The sequence below is a fragment of the Coregonus clupeaformis genome, chromosome 37 (assembly GCF_020615455.1).
Source record: "Coregonus clupeaformis isolate EN_2021a chromosome 37, ASM2061545v1, whole genome shotgun sequence".
NCBI lineage: Eukaryota > Metazoa > Chordata > Actinopteri > Salmoniformes > Salmonidae > Coregonus > Coregonus clupeaformis.
In genome coordinates, this window is record NC_059228.1 from 17678735 (window position 1) to 17689494 (window position 10760).

The 10760-nt window shown below is 43.0% G+C and overlaps 1 pseudogene; it reads right to left on the reverse strand.

Moving 5' to 3' along the window:
- The window catches only part of LOC121553246, a 36782-nt pseudogene extending 36653 nt beyond the window's left edge, over window positions 1-129 (reverse strand).
- Window positions 130-10760: the final 10631 nt, after the last annotated feature.

Below are 10760 nucleotides of genomic sequence, written 5' to 3' on the forward strand. Positions count from 1 at the left end.
ACACGGTTCAGTATGCAACCCGATTACATTACTAGGGTTAAGAAATCTGTGCGACACAGACATTTGTGAAATATAGTCACCTCCCAGTGTAATCCGGAGGGCACAGCACATCCGTATGGACGCCGCCATCTTGAAAATTTGAAAGGTCCTGAACAGCATAACATGTAGACTGAGATGCGCCGGTTCAGAAATATGATTTTGTTTAATTGGGAAAATTGATAACGTTACATTATGGATAACGTACAGGTAAATATGATTTATATGAAAGCTATATGCGATGTAATGTAAGCTATAGCTATAATGAAGTAAAGTGTTTAGATTTTACCCATGTAGGCTTCATCTGACCTGGACCACAGATCCTGGTATTAGGCTATATGGGTGACTGGTTAAGAGTTATTGGGTGGCGTGGCATATAACCCTATAATTATTCTGTGTGAAATAGCTGTACAAATGCATTTTCTGTCTGTTAAATTAAATTAGCTCGTTTTCTGACTGCTGTTTCTGTGGAACAGATTCAACTAAAAGAGCAAGGCTCCTGCTGTGCTTATTCAAATCAAATCAAATGTATTGGTCACATACACATGGTTAGCAGATGTTATTGCAAGTGTAGCGAAATGCTTGTGCTTCTAGTTCCGACAGTGCAGCAATATCTAGCAAGTAATATCTAACAGTTCCACAACAAATACCTAATACACACAAATCTAAGGAAAGGAATGGAATAAGAATATATAAATATTTGGATGAGCAATGTCATTATCAGAGTGGCATAGGCTAAGATGCAATACATAGTATGTACATAAATGTAAATAGTATAGAATACAGTATATACATATGAGATGGGTAATGCAAGCTATGTAAACATTATTAAGATAGTATAGAATACAGTATATACATATGAGATGGCTAATGCAAGATATGTAAACATTATTAAAGTGCCATTATTAAAGTGACTAGTGATTTTCAAGTCTGTATGTAGGCAGCAGCCTCTCTGCCTCTCTGTGCTAGTCATGGCTGTTTAACAGTCTGATGGCCTTGAGATAGAAGCTGTTTTTCAGTCTATCGGCCCCAGCTTTGATGCACCTGTACTGACCTCGCCTTCTGGATGATAGTGGGGTGAAAAGGCAGTGGCTCGGGTGGTAGTTGTCTTTGATTATCTTTTTGGCCTTCCTGTGACATTGGGTTCTGTAGGTGTCCTGGAGGGCAGGTAGTTTGCCCCCGGTGATGCGTTGTGCAGACCGCACCACCCTCTGGAGAGCCCTGCCGTTGTGGGCGGTGCAGTTGCCGTACCAGGCGGTGATACAGCCCGACAGGATGCTCTCAATTGTACATCTGTAAACGTTTGTGAGGGTTTTAGGTGACAAGCCACATTTCTTCAGCCTCCTGAGGTTGAAGAGACGCTGTTGCGCCTTCTTGTTGCGCCTTCTTCACCACACTGTCTGTGTGGGTGGACCATTTCAGTTTGTCAGTGATGTGTACACCGATGAACTTGTAATTGCCACTGTGTGTTCTATTACAAAACGTTTCAGCATTTCATGAGACTTCTCACATCTGTAGAAGGCAAGGAACTGTAAAAAAAATATTCTCAAAACCAGAATATCCTGTTACAGCTCATGTCTCTCTTATCGGTGATAGCCGCCATGTATGCTGCAGCTTTGGAAATTACTCCCAGCAGCAGTCCACTGAGCATGGAAAAGTGACCGTATGTATGTGCATTTTCTTGGTAGCGTTTTGACAATTTATCTACCTACCTTGTCTGCTGTTTGACAAAGACAGAAGCAGCGAATGAGAGAGAGAAAGCTCAGGAAATGAACCTTTGGATGTGAATACAACTCAACACAGCTCCATCAGCAGGATAAACTGCTGTTCAACAGGATAAACCTCACAGCATCCCCAGACCCAGGCTTCTACAATTTTACATCTAGAAAATATTTAAAAGATTCTGGAAGGTCCCTCTCCCACTGTCAGTGCAACGAGCAGAGTTCAGGGTTCGAATAGGGCAATTAGGGTGTACATGTGACTAACATCTTTCCGGTTCTACTATTATTCGCTCTCCCTGGGGTTTGATTACAAATGACTCTGAGGCCTTTCTGCATAATTTACAGCCCTTTTCTAAGTGTAAATGTGAGTGTTTACTCGTCTGGGCTGACAGTGTCAGACCTAAGTGTAGCTGCAGCACTAGAATGGAGCAGTGTAGGAGGCAGGAGAGCTATGTCTTATCATAACGATTCAGGTGTTGCATAACCATAGTGCATTAAGAATCTAAAGGAACAAATAGCTGTATGTTTCTCAATCCATGCTGTATTCAGGTGACATAATGGATAACTTTCCTCTGCCAATTATACTGACTCACTCCACAGAGTATCTTGATGTTAATCAAGTGTGACATATCGCTACTTTGATTACTTTGCAGCAAATTAACCATGTCCATTCAAATATGTTCTGGAACATTGGCAATATCACATTATAACGACACATCACTGTAAAGACATTGTAATGCATTGTAATTGCATGCTATAAAGTGTAATTGTGGCAGCATTATATTGCTTTTCTGTGTTGAAATCAAAGGAGTGACAATGAAGGTGATGGTATCAAGTTATTTTGAATGGGAGGGGTAACTGCTGTGCTCTAGCGTGATACTGTTATCAAGAGAAGTTACACACTCAGAGGGCTCCTTCACAAAAATACTGACTGAGGTGAGGCAAAACAAGTTTTGAAACATTACATTAGCACACACACACACACACAGTATATCCATACACACAGAGTCCCCATCTCTCCTATCCAGATCTAGTCCGGAGTCTACTGGCCAGGCCGGGCTATTCCTGAAGGGGTGGATGGGGAGCAAGCCTCCAGCCCTCACACTGATTGATGTCAGCCTGTAATCTCCAAAGCCACCTGGAGAAGTCTGATTTAGTGAGGCCAGTCTGGGCACAACCTGACGGGGATCGATGCATCCCTGTTGGCACCATGCAGCCCTTGACCAATCCACTGACTCTGGCAGCTACTGAGGAAAGAGAGGGAAGGAGGGGAGGAAGAGAGAGAAAGAGAGAGGGGGGAGGAGGGAGAAAAGAGAGACAGGGAGGAGGAGAGGGGGGAGGGAGAGAGGGAGGAGGGAGAAAAGAGAGAGGGGGGAGGAGGGAGAAAAGAGAGAGAGGGGGAGGAGGGAGAAGAGAGAGGTGGGGAGGAGGGAGAAAAGGGAGAGGGGGAGGAGGGAGAAAAGAGAGAGGGAGAGGAGGGAGAAAAGAGAGAGGGAGAGGAGGGAGAAAATAGAGAGGGAGAGGAGGGAGAAAAGAGAGAGGGGGAGGAGGGAGGAAAGAGAGAGAGAGTGGGAGGAGGGAGGGAAGAGAGGGGGAGGAGGGATAAAAGAAAGAGGGGGAAGACGGAGAAAAGAGAGGGGGGAGGAGGGAGAAAATAGAGCGGGGGAGGGGGAGAAGAGGTGGAGGAGGGAGAAAAGAGAGAGGGGAGGAGGGAGAAAAGGGAGAGGGGAGGAGGGAGAAAGGAGTGAGGGGAGGAGGGAGAAAAGAGAGAGGGGGAGAAGAGAGAGAGGGGGGAGGAGGGAGAAAAGAGAGAGGGGGAGGAGGGGCGAAAAGAGAGAGGGGGGAGAAGAGAGAAAGGAGGGAGAGAGAGAGGGGGGAGGAGGGATAAAAGAGAGAGAGGGGGGAGGAGGGATAAAAGAGAGAGGGGGAGGGAGAAAAGAGAGAGAGGGGGGGAGGAGGGAGAAAAGAGAGAGAGGGGGGAGGAGGGAGGAAAGAAAGAGGGGGGGAGGAGGGAGAAAAGAAAGAGGGGGGAGGAGGGAGAAAAGAAAGAGGGGGAGAAGAGAGAGAGGGGGGAGGAGGGAGAGAGGGGAGGCAGGAGAAAAGAGAGAAAGAGAGGGGGGAGGAGGGAGTGAGAGGGGGGAGAAGGGAGAAAGGGGGGAGGAGGGAGAGAGAGAGAGAGGGGGAGGCCCCAGGGTCCCAGGGTCCCAGCCTTTTGCTGCCCCTTAACAGGAGACACGCTGAACAGCACCTTTCAATAATGGGAACCTTCCAATCCAAAAGGGCTCATGGGTGAAATGATGATATATGATTTTAACTTCCTTTTGGCCTTATTATCTTCTCTGTTAGTTGAACTACATCAATAGTGACAGAATAGCATTCAAGATAGTCCACGGGTTCAATTTAGAGCATCAGTGTTCCTGACCAATAGTGCAAGAAGCATCTCTATCAAATCACCCGGAAGCATCTCTATCAAATCACCCAGTTCCTCTTCTCAACAGACCATTGTATATCATACATTTTATTTTGGGAACCAGCTCATCAGAACACAAATGAAAGCACGCCTAGGATGCAATTTTCATTACAGTAAATCGTCTACTGCTGACATTCCAAAAGGACATCCTTTTCATTTTGGATGAATTTTCCCTGCTTAGGGGTTATCAGTGTTCCTCACACTGCGCTGCTGTGAGTAATGTTGACTGTCAGGCATATGCTGTTTTCCTCGCCAGGGAAATTGCTCCCTAGCCATTCAGCCCCAGAATTTCTATTTAAGATTATTGATATGAAATAATGGCTTTTCTGGGAACACGACCAAAGAGACTTACTAACTCAGTGTCCCCCGTTCCATTTAGAGGAAAATTAGTCTGTGTACTTTGTAAGCTGGAAACACAAATGGTAAATTTAACTAAAGTCACAATCCAGCAATAATGAAATTGGAGGCTGTCACATTAGGGCTTGGCAAAACAAGAAACAAAGTGTTGGCAGATCCACTGGCCATTTTTCTACTATTGTTTTGATGAAACAGCAATTACAAATATTAGTGATGAAGAAAGCATTTACACAGGCAGCCCAATTCTGATCTTTTTTTCACTAATTGGTATTTTGGCCAATCAGATCAGCTCTGAAAAATGTAAACGATCTGATGTGATAGGTCAAAAGACCAATTAGTGGAAAAAAGATCAGAATTGGGCTGCTTGTGTAAACACAGCCATGTTTCTGTATGATGGTAACCCTTTTGTTTTGATCTAAATGAAAGCGCCGTCTCAGCCGATGATAACAGGAATAATAATTGATGACTGATTGGACATTCACGTGCTTGTCGGAAGTGGGAAACCTTCCAATAAGGAAGTCTTATGTCTGACATGATTGTGTTCAAGTGCTTTTGAAGTCGTAACAATTCTTCAACCAATAAGATTTTAGCTAGCTAAATAAGCTAGCTGACGTTGCTAATAAAGTTAGCTAGCTTGCTTAACATTTACAATATGGTCAAACTATCTACATTCTACATTATCCACATTGATAAGTTTGGAATGGTTTTGTTTTCATCTTTTGGTTGAAAAGTGGTGAATTGTCACAACTCGTATAACAACATTTTCTCTGAGTTTCTCATGCACTTAAAATTACGACTTGGAGAGTCGTTCAAGTGAAACTTCCCAGTCGAAACTCAGAACTTCCGTTAACTCCAACAGCTCGGGAACGAACCTGAGAGCATAATAACCATAACAGAATAGATTAAAATAGCTATTCTCTTTGATTTCTTCATAATTTAACATTTGAAAAAGCACTCGAACATCTGAGTTCTCTCATCGCAGGTGCAGGGGAACAATGCGATTACTTTAAAGAAAAGACAAACCCGCACACTGCTCTTGCTCCTATCACGTATTTTTATTAAAGCTTACATGATGGCCTTTCTAGTCTAATTTCTTCATAATTGAACACCAAAAGGTTTGAAGAAAATCGCACACGGCCGATAAATAATTGAACCAACTCTGTCAGATGAAATATTAATTGTGAAAAACGATGTAATATTAATTGAAGTGAGCAGAGTTGGAGGCAAACTTAGGCTTTTCTAAAAGAGAGACATCTCGTTGAACACCACAGTGTTAATTACAAGGGAGATGGGGAATAGGAGGAGGGGTCAATTGTTTTCATGTAGTAAGCATATTCTAAATGGCTTCGATATTTCATCAGATGAGAGCAGCAGTGTCACCTATAAAAGCGCTGGGAGCGAATCACATCGTCGGAGGGAATGACAGAGAAAAAATAAAATACAAAAAAAATGGACCAGAATGATTCTTTATATCAGTAATATAGGCATTTGAATGTCCCTGCACTGTGGGGCAGAATGAGACATATAGTCAGACCAAGTACAGGGAGGTTGGGAAGAAAGGCTACATGAGAGAAGGTGAAAGAGGGAAGAAAGGCTACATGAGAGAAGGTGAAAGAGGGAAGAAAGGCTACATGAGAGAAGGTGATAGAGGGAAGAAAGGCTACATGAGAGAAGGTGAAAGAGGGAAGAAAGGCTACATGAGAGAAGGTGATAGAGGGAAGAAAGGCTACATGAGAGAAGGTGATAGAGGGAAGAAAGGCTACATGAGAGAAGGTGATGGAGGGAAGAAAGGCTACATGAGAGAATGTGATGGAGGGAAGAAAGGCTACATGAGAGATGGTGATGGAGGGAAGAAAGGCTACATGAGAGAAGGTGATGGAGGGAAGAAAGGCTACATGAGAGAAGGTGATGGAGGGAAGAAAGGCTACATGAGAGATGGTGATGGAGGGAAGAAAGGCTACATGAGAGATGGTGATGGAGGGAAGAAAGGCTACATGAGAGAAGGTGATATAGGGAAGAAAGAGAAAAAGAGATGAGAAGAGGGAATGGAATGAAAGGTTGAAAAGGAGAGAGGGGGAAAGAGGGAATGAGCGAGAATGACAGATGGAGCGTGATAGGGTAATGACAGGAAGGAACTTGAATGTGCTGTTAGGAGGCTGACAGGCATAGCGTGGAAGGTGACCGAGGCTGTAAGAACAGCATGAGGATCAGAAACTACAGCAGACTAACTGGAGATGAATGGAACAGGAGCAGAGGTGACCTACAGAGAAACACCCAGAGAGAGGACCGACAGAAAACAGAGGGAGGTAGAGGAGGAACAGACAGATACAAAGAAAGGTCCAGAGAATGCAGACACAGATAAAATAAAAAAATAAAAAATAAATACCCAACGAGAACAAACAGACAGACAAATACCTGGAACATGAAGAGACTCTTTATGTCCCTAGACACAGACAGACTTGTAGAGAGCCATGGACAACAGGGACACAGAGATGGCATAGAGACATACAGAGATATACTGTACAGTCTTGGGAGAAGAGGCATATGAACACAGAGATATACTGTACAGAGTCTTGGGACAAGAGGCATATAAACACAGATAAATAGAGAATCCAACAGACACAACGAACAATCCATTCAAACCTATAGAGCAGGGGTACTCAAGTACTATTTGAGAAGGTCCGGTCACACAAATTTCCTAGGTGGCAAAGGCTATTTTAAAGCTAATATCCTGCAATTCTATGCATTCTTCCATGTCTTATGTGTGTTTATATGATACCAGGGGTCGAAGCCCGACCAGGCTTTTTTGGGGGGACCTGCGGTCCGTATTGACCCCGTTCTGGGTTTGAATCCGGTCCACGGTCCGCCAGTTGATTATGGAGGCTATAGAGCATCAAATAATCATTGATGTCTGGGCAGTTAGCGCTGATGGGGACGAACAGACATTAGTCATTAGACATTAATCAAGCAATGATTTACTTTTACCTCTGAGCTAAAGGACATGTGCCTCAATTTTAATCTCTTTATGCAGGTATATGAATTCATGAGTGGACTGGGTTTGATTTTGGCATAGACGAGCAGGAGTCACAGTCATGGTTTTATTGAGTAAGTATGGCTCTTTTCAAATGGCTGAATTGAGAGGACAAGGCTTTAATGGGCTGGATGAATTGAGGGACTGTGGGTGTAATGGAATAGAACAGCTCTCCTGGTGTTTGGGTATATTTTTGTTCTGTACCTTTCCTGCTGAGTCAGCAACAACTGCACATAGAGCAACTGTACCGTGAGGACATCATCACTGGCCAGGGGGAGAAGGACGAAGGTCATGTGATCTACTTGACCTGTGATCACAATAGCAAGTGTAATGTAGCCTTTAACGTTGACCTTTAACCTGACCTCACACATTAGCTGTTTTAAAAGCCTTGGCACTGATTTCTATGCCTTGTTGCTGTGGGTTCAGTGAAACCCTCCTGGGCGTCTTCCTGAGCTGAAAGATTGGGCTTCAGAGAAAAGATCGCTACACATGAGAACACTTTAAAAATACATAATCATTAAAAAGATAGCCTCCATGCAAATTGCAAAACACAGCCTTAAGAGGGGAAAGTAAGATGAGCTAACTTATGCATTCACTTTACACATTCACAAGTTAAAGGAGAAATTCATTAATGATGGCATGTTTCTCCACACTTCTCTGTCCAGATTTCTCTCTCTCTCTCTCTCTCTTCTCTCTTCTCTCTTCTCTCTCTCTCTCTCTCTCTCTCTCTCTCTCTCTCTCTCTTTTCTCTCTTCTCTCTCTCTTCTCTCTTTCTCTCTCTCTCTCTCTCTCTCTCTCTCTCTCTCTCTCTCTCTCTCTCTCTCTCTCTCTCTCTCTCTCTCTCTCTCTCTCTCTCTCTCTCTCTCTCTCTCTCTCTGTCCTTCCCATCGCCACAGGCTAGTCAGCCTGCATGTCCTGGGCCATGAGTGATGATATCACATGGGCCTAAGAGTGGAATAGTAGCATGTCATAACTCTTGGACATGGCTAAATGGTGATGGACTCAACAGTAGTACCTGATCTAGGATCAGCTCCTCTCAAACCTCACCTGAACCGTCTTTTTTAGAAGCCTGGATTTGGTGACAAAATAAAATATATTTCGCAACCGCAAATATGTAGAGTTGTCTGAAGTTATATTTGGTTTGTTTTTCTCAGTTGTGTAATAGGTAAGGAACGAAACAGACACAGTAGAGCAAACCGAGCCAGACCACACTAGACTGACTGATCCCACTGGGCAAAACATTGTTTCCATCTCATTTCAACCCCCCAAATCTATGTGGTGACATTGAATCAACATGGAAAACTAACTGGATTTTCAAAAAGTCATCAACGTAAGGGCATTTTGTCTTTTTTATTCACCCAACTTTTAACTGAAATCCAACGACATGGTGAAATGTTTGGTTGATTTCACGTTAGTTGACAATTCAACCAAATGTAAATCAAAACTAAACGTTGAACTGACGTCTGTGCCCAGTGGAATGGCAGATCTGAGATTATAAAGCCGGTCCGATTGACTAAGTAAACTGCTATCTCCCATTCAGCAGCTAACCTGGCCATAATTACTTCTGAAGAGCTGCATCCACGGTAACTGCAAGCTAAAAGCATTCTGGAATTTCTCCCTGACTGTCCATGAATTATTAATTCCATTATAATCCAGAGGAAACAGTGGAATTTATCTTAACCATTTTCATGAATAGTGACATAATGGAGAGAGAAACAGAGAGAGAAAACTTCCTTTCATTACTGTGCTCATGTGGTTATCTAACGGTCTCTCTGTTGGATGTGATGGGGGCTGACTATAATAAATGTATCCAGGGACACATGGTGTAAATCAGCATCAGTAGTGAGACAGTGACCTCGCCCCGGCCTGGACCCATCGCTCTGTCTCTAAAAAGGCAGCTCCTATTTATACACTGCCAGACAGGCAGTTACCGTTCCCCAGAAAATGTGCTTTTAAATTATTGTCACTTCATTATTCATTAGCGCACATTCAGGACTTATTACGCCTGTTGAATAATTAATGCAGGTTAATAATTTTAAATGAGATAAACATGGGCTGGGTTAACACGGTTAATAATTAGCCTGGGAGAGTTAGTGAGCCACTGACTGACTGTTTGTGAACTGTGTGACTATAGTCATTTATTATTATGCTGTGACGATGATCTGATATTATGTAGTTTATGACTTGGAACATGTTGTTGACGTTGTGTTGCTTGACATGAACATGGTGAGAATTCATTTGTTTGTAATGTCATCTAGTCATAACAAACACGTCCATTAAGGACATGTTTGGGAAAGTATGAGTAAGTCGTTTAAAACTCTGTCTGCAGGTGATCTGTCTTTCTCGATCATTTGTCTTCATGTGGGTTCTTGTCTGCAAATTTTTTAATTATTTTTTAGGGGGTAGATCAGCTTTAATATTTCAGATAGATTGTAACTTCCATCAATGTAATTGTCTGCATAACTTCCAATCCCCCATATGTTTTTTTTCTCTGGCAAATATATATATATATATATACAGTGAGGGAAAAAAGTATTTGATCCTGATTTTGTACGTTTGCCCACTGACAAAGACATGATCAGTCTATAATTTTAATGGTAGGTTTATTTGAACAGTGAGAGACAGAATAACAACAAAAAAATCCAGAAAAACGCATGTCAAAATTTTTATAAATTGATTTGCATTTTAATGAGGGAAATAAGTATTTGACCCCTCTGCAAAACATGGCTTAGTACTTGGTGGCAAAACCCTTGTTGGCAATCACAGAGGTCAGACGTTTCTTGTAGTTGGCCACCAGGTTTGCACACATCTCAGGAGGGATTCTGTTCCACTCCTCTTTGCAGATCTTCTCCAAGTCATTAAGGTTTTGAGGCTAACGTTTGGCAACTCGAACCTTCAGCTCCCTCCACAGATTTTCTATGGGATTAAGGTCTGGAGACTGGCTAGGCCACTCCAGAACCTTAATGTACTTCTTCTTGAGCCACTCCTTTGTTGCCTTGGCCGTGTGTTTTGGGTCATTGTCATGCTGGAATACCCATCCACGACCCATTGTCAATGCCCTGGCTGAGGGAAGGAGGTTCTCACCCAAGATTTGGGACCATAGTCACCAAGAAAACAATTGGTAACACACTACGCCGTGAAGGAC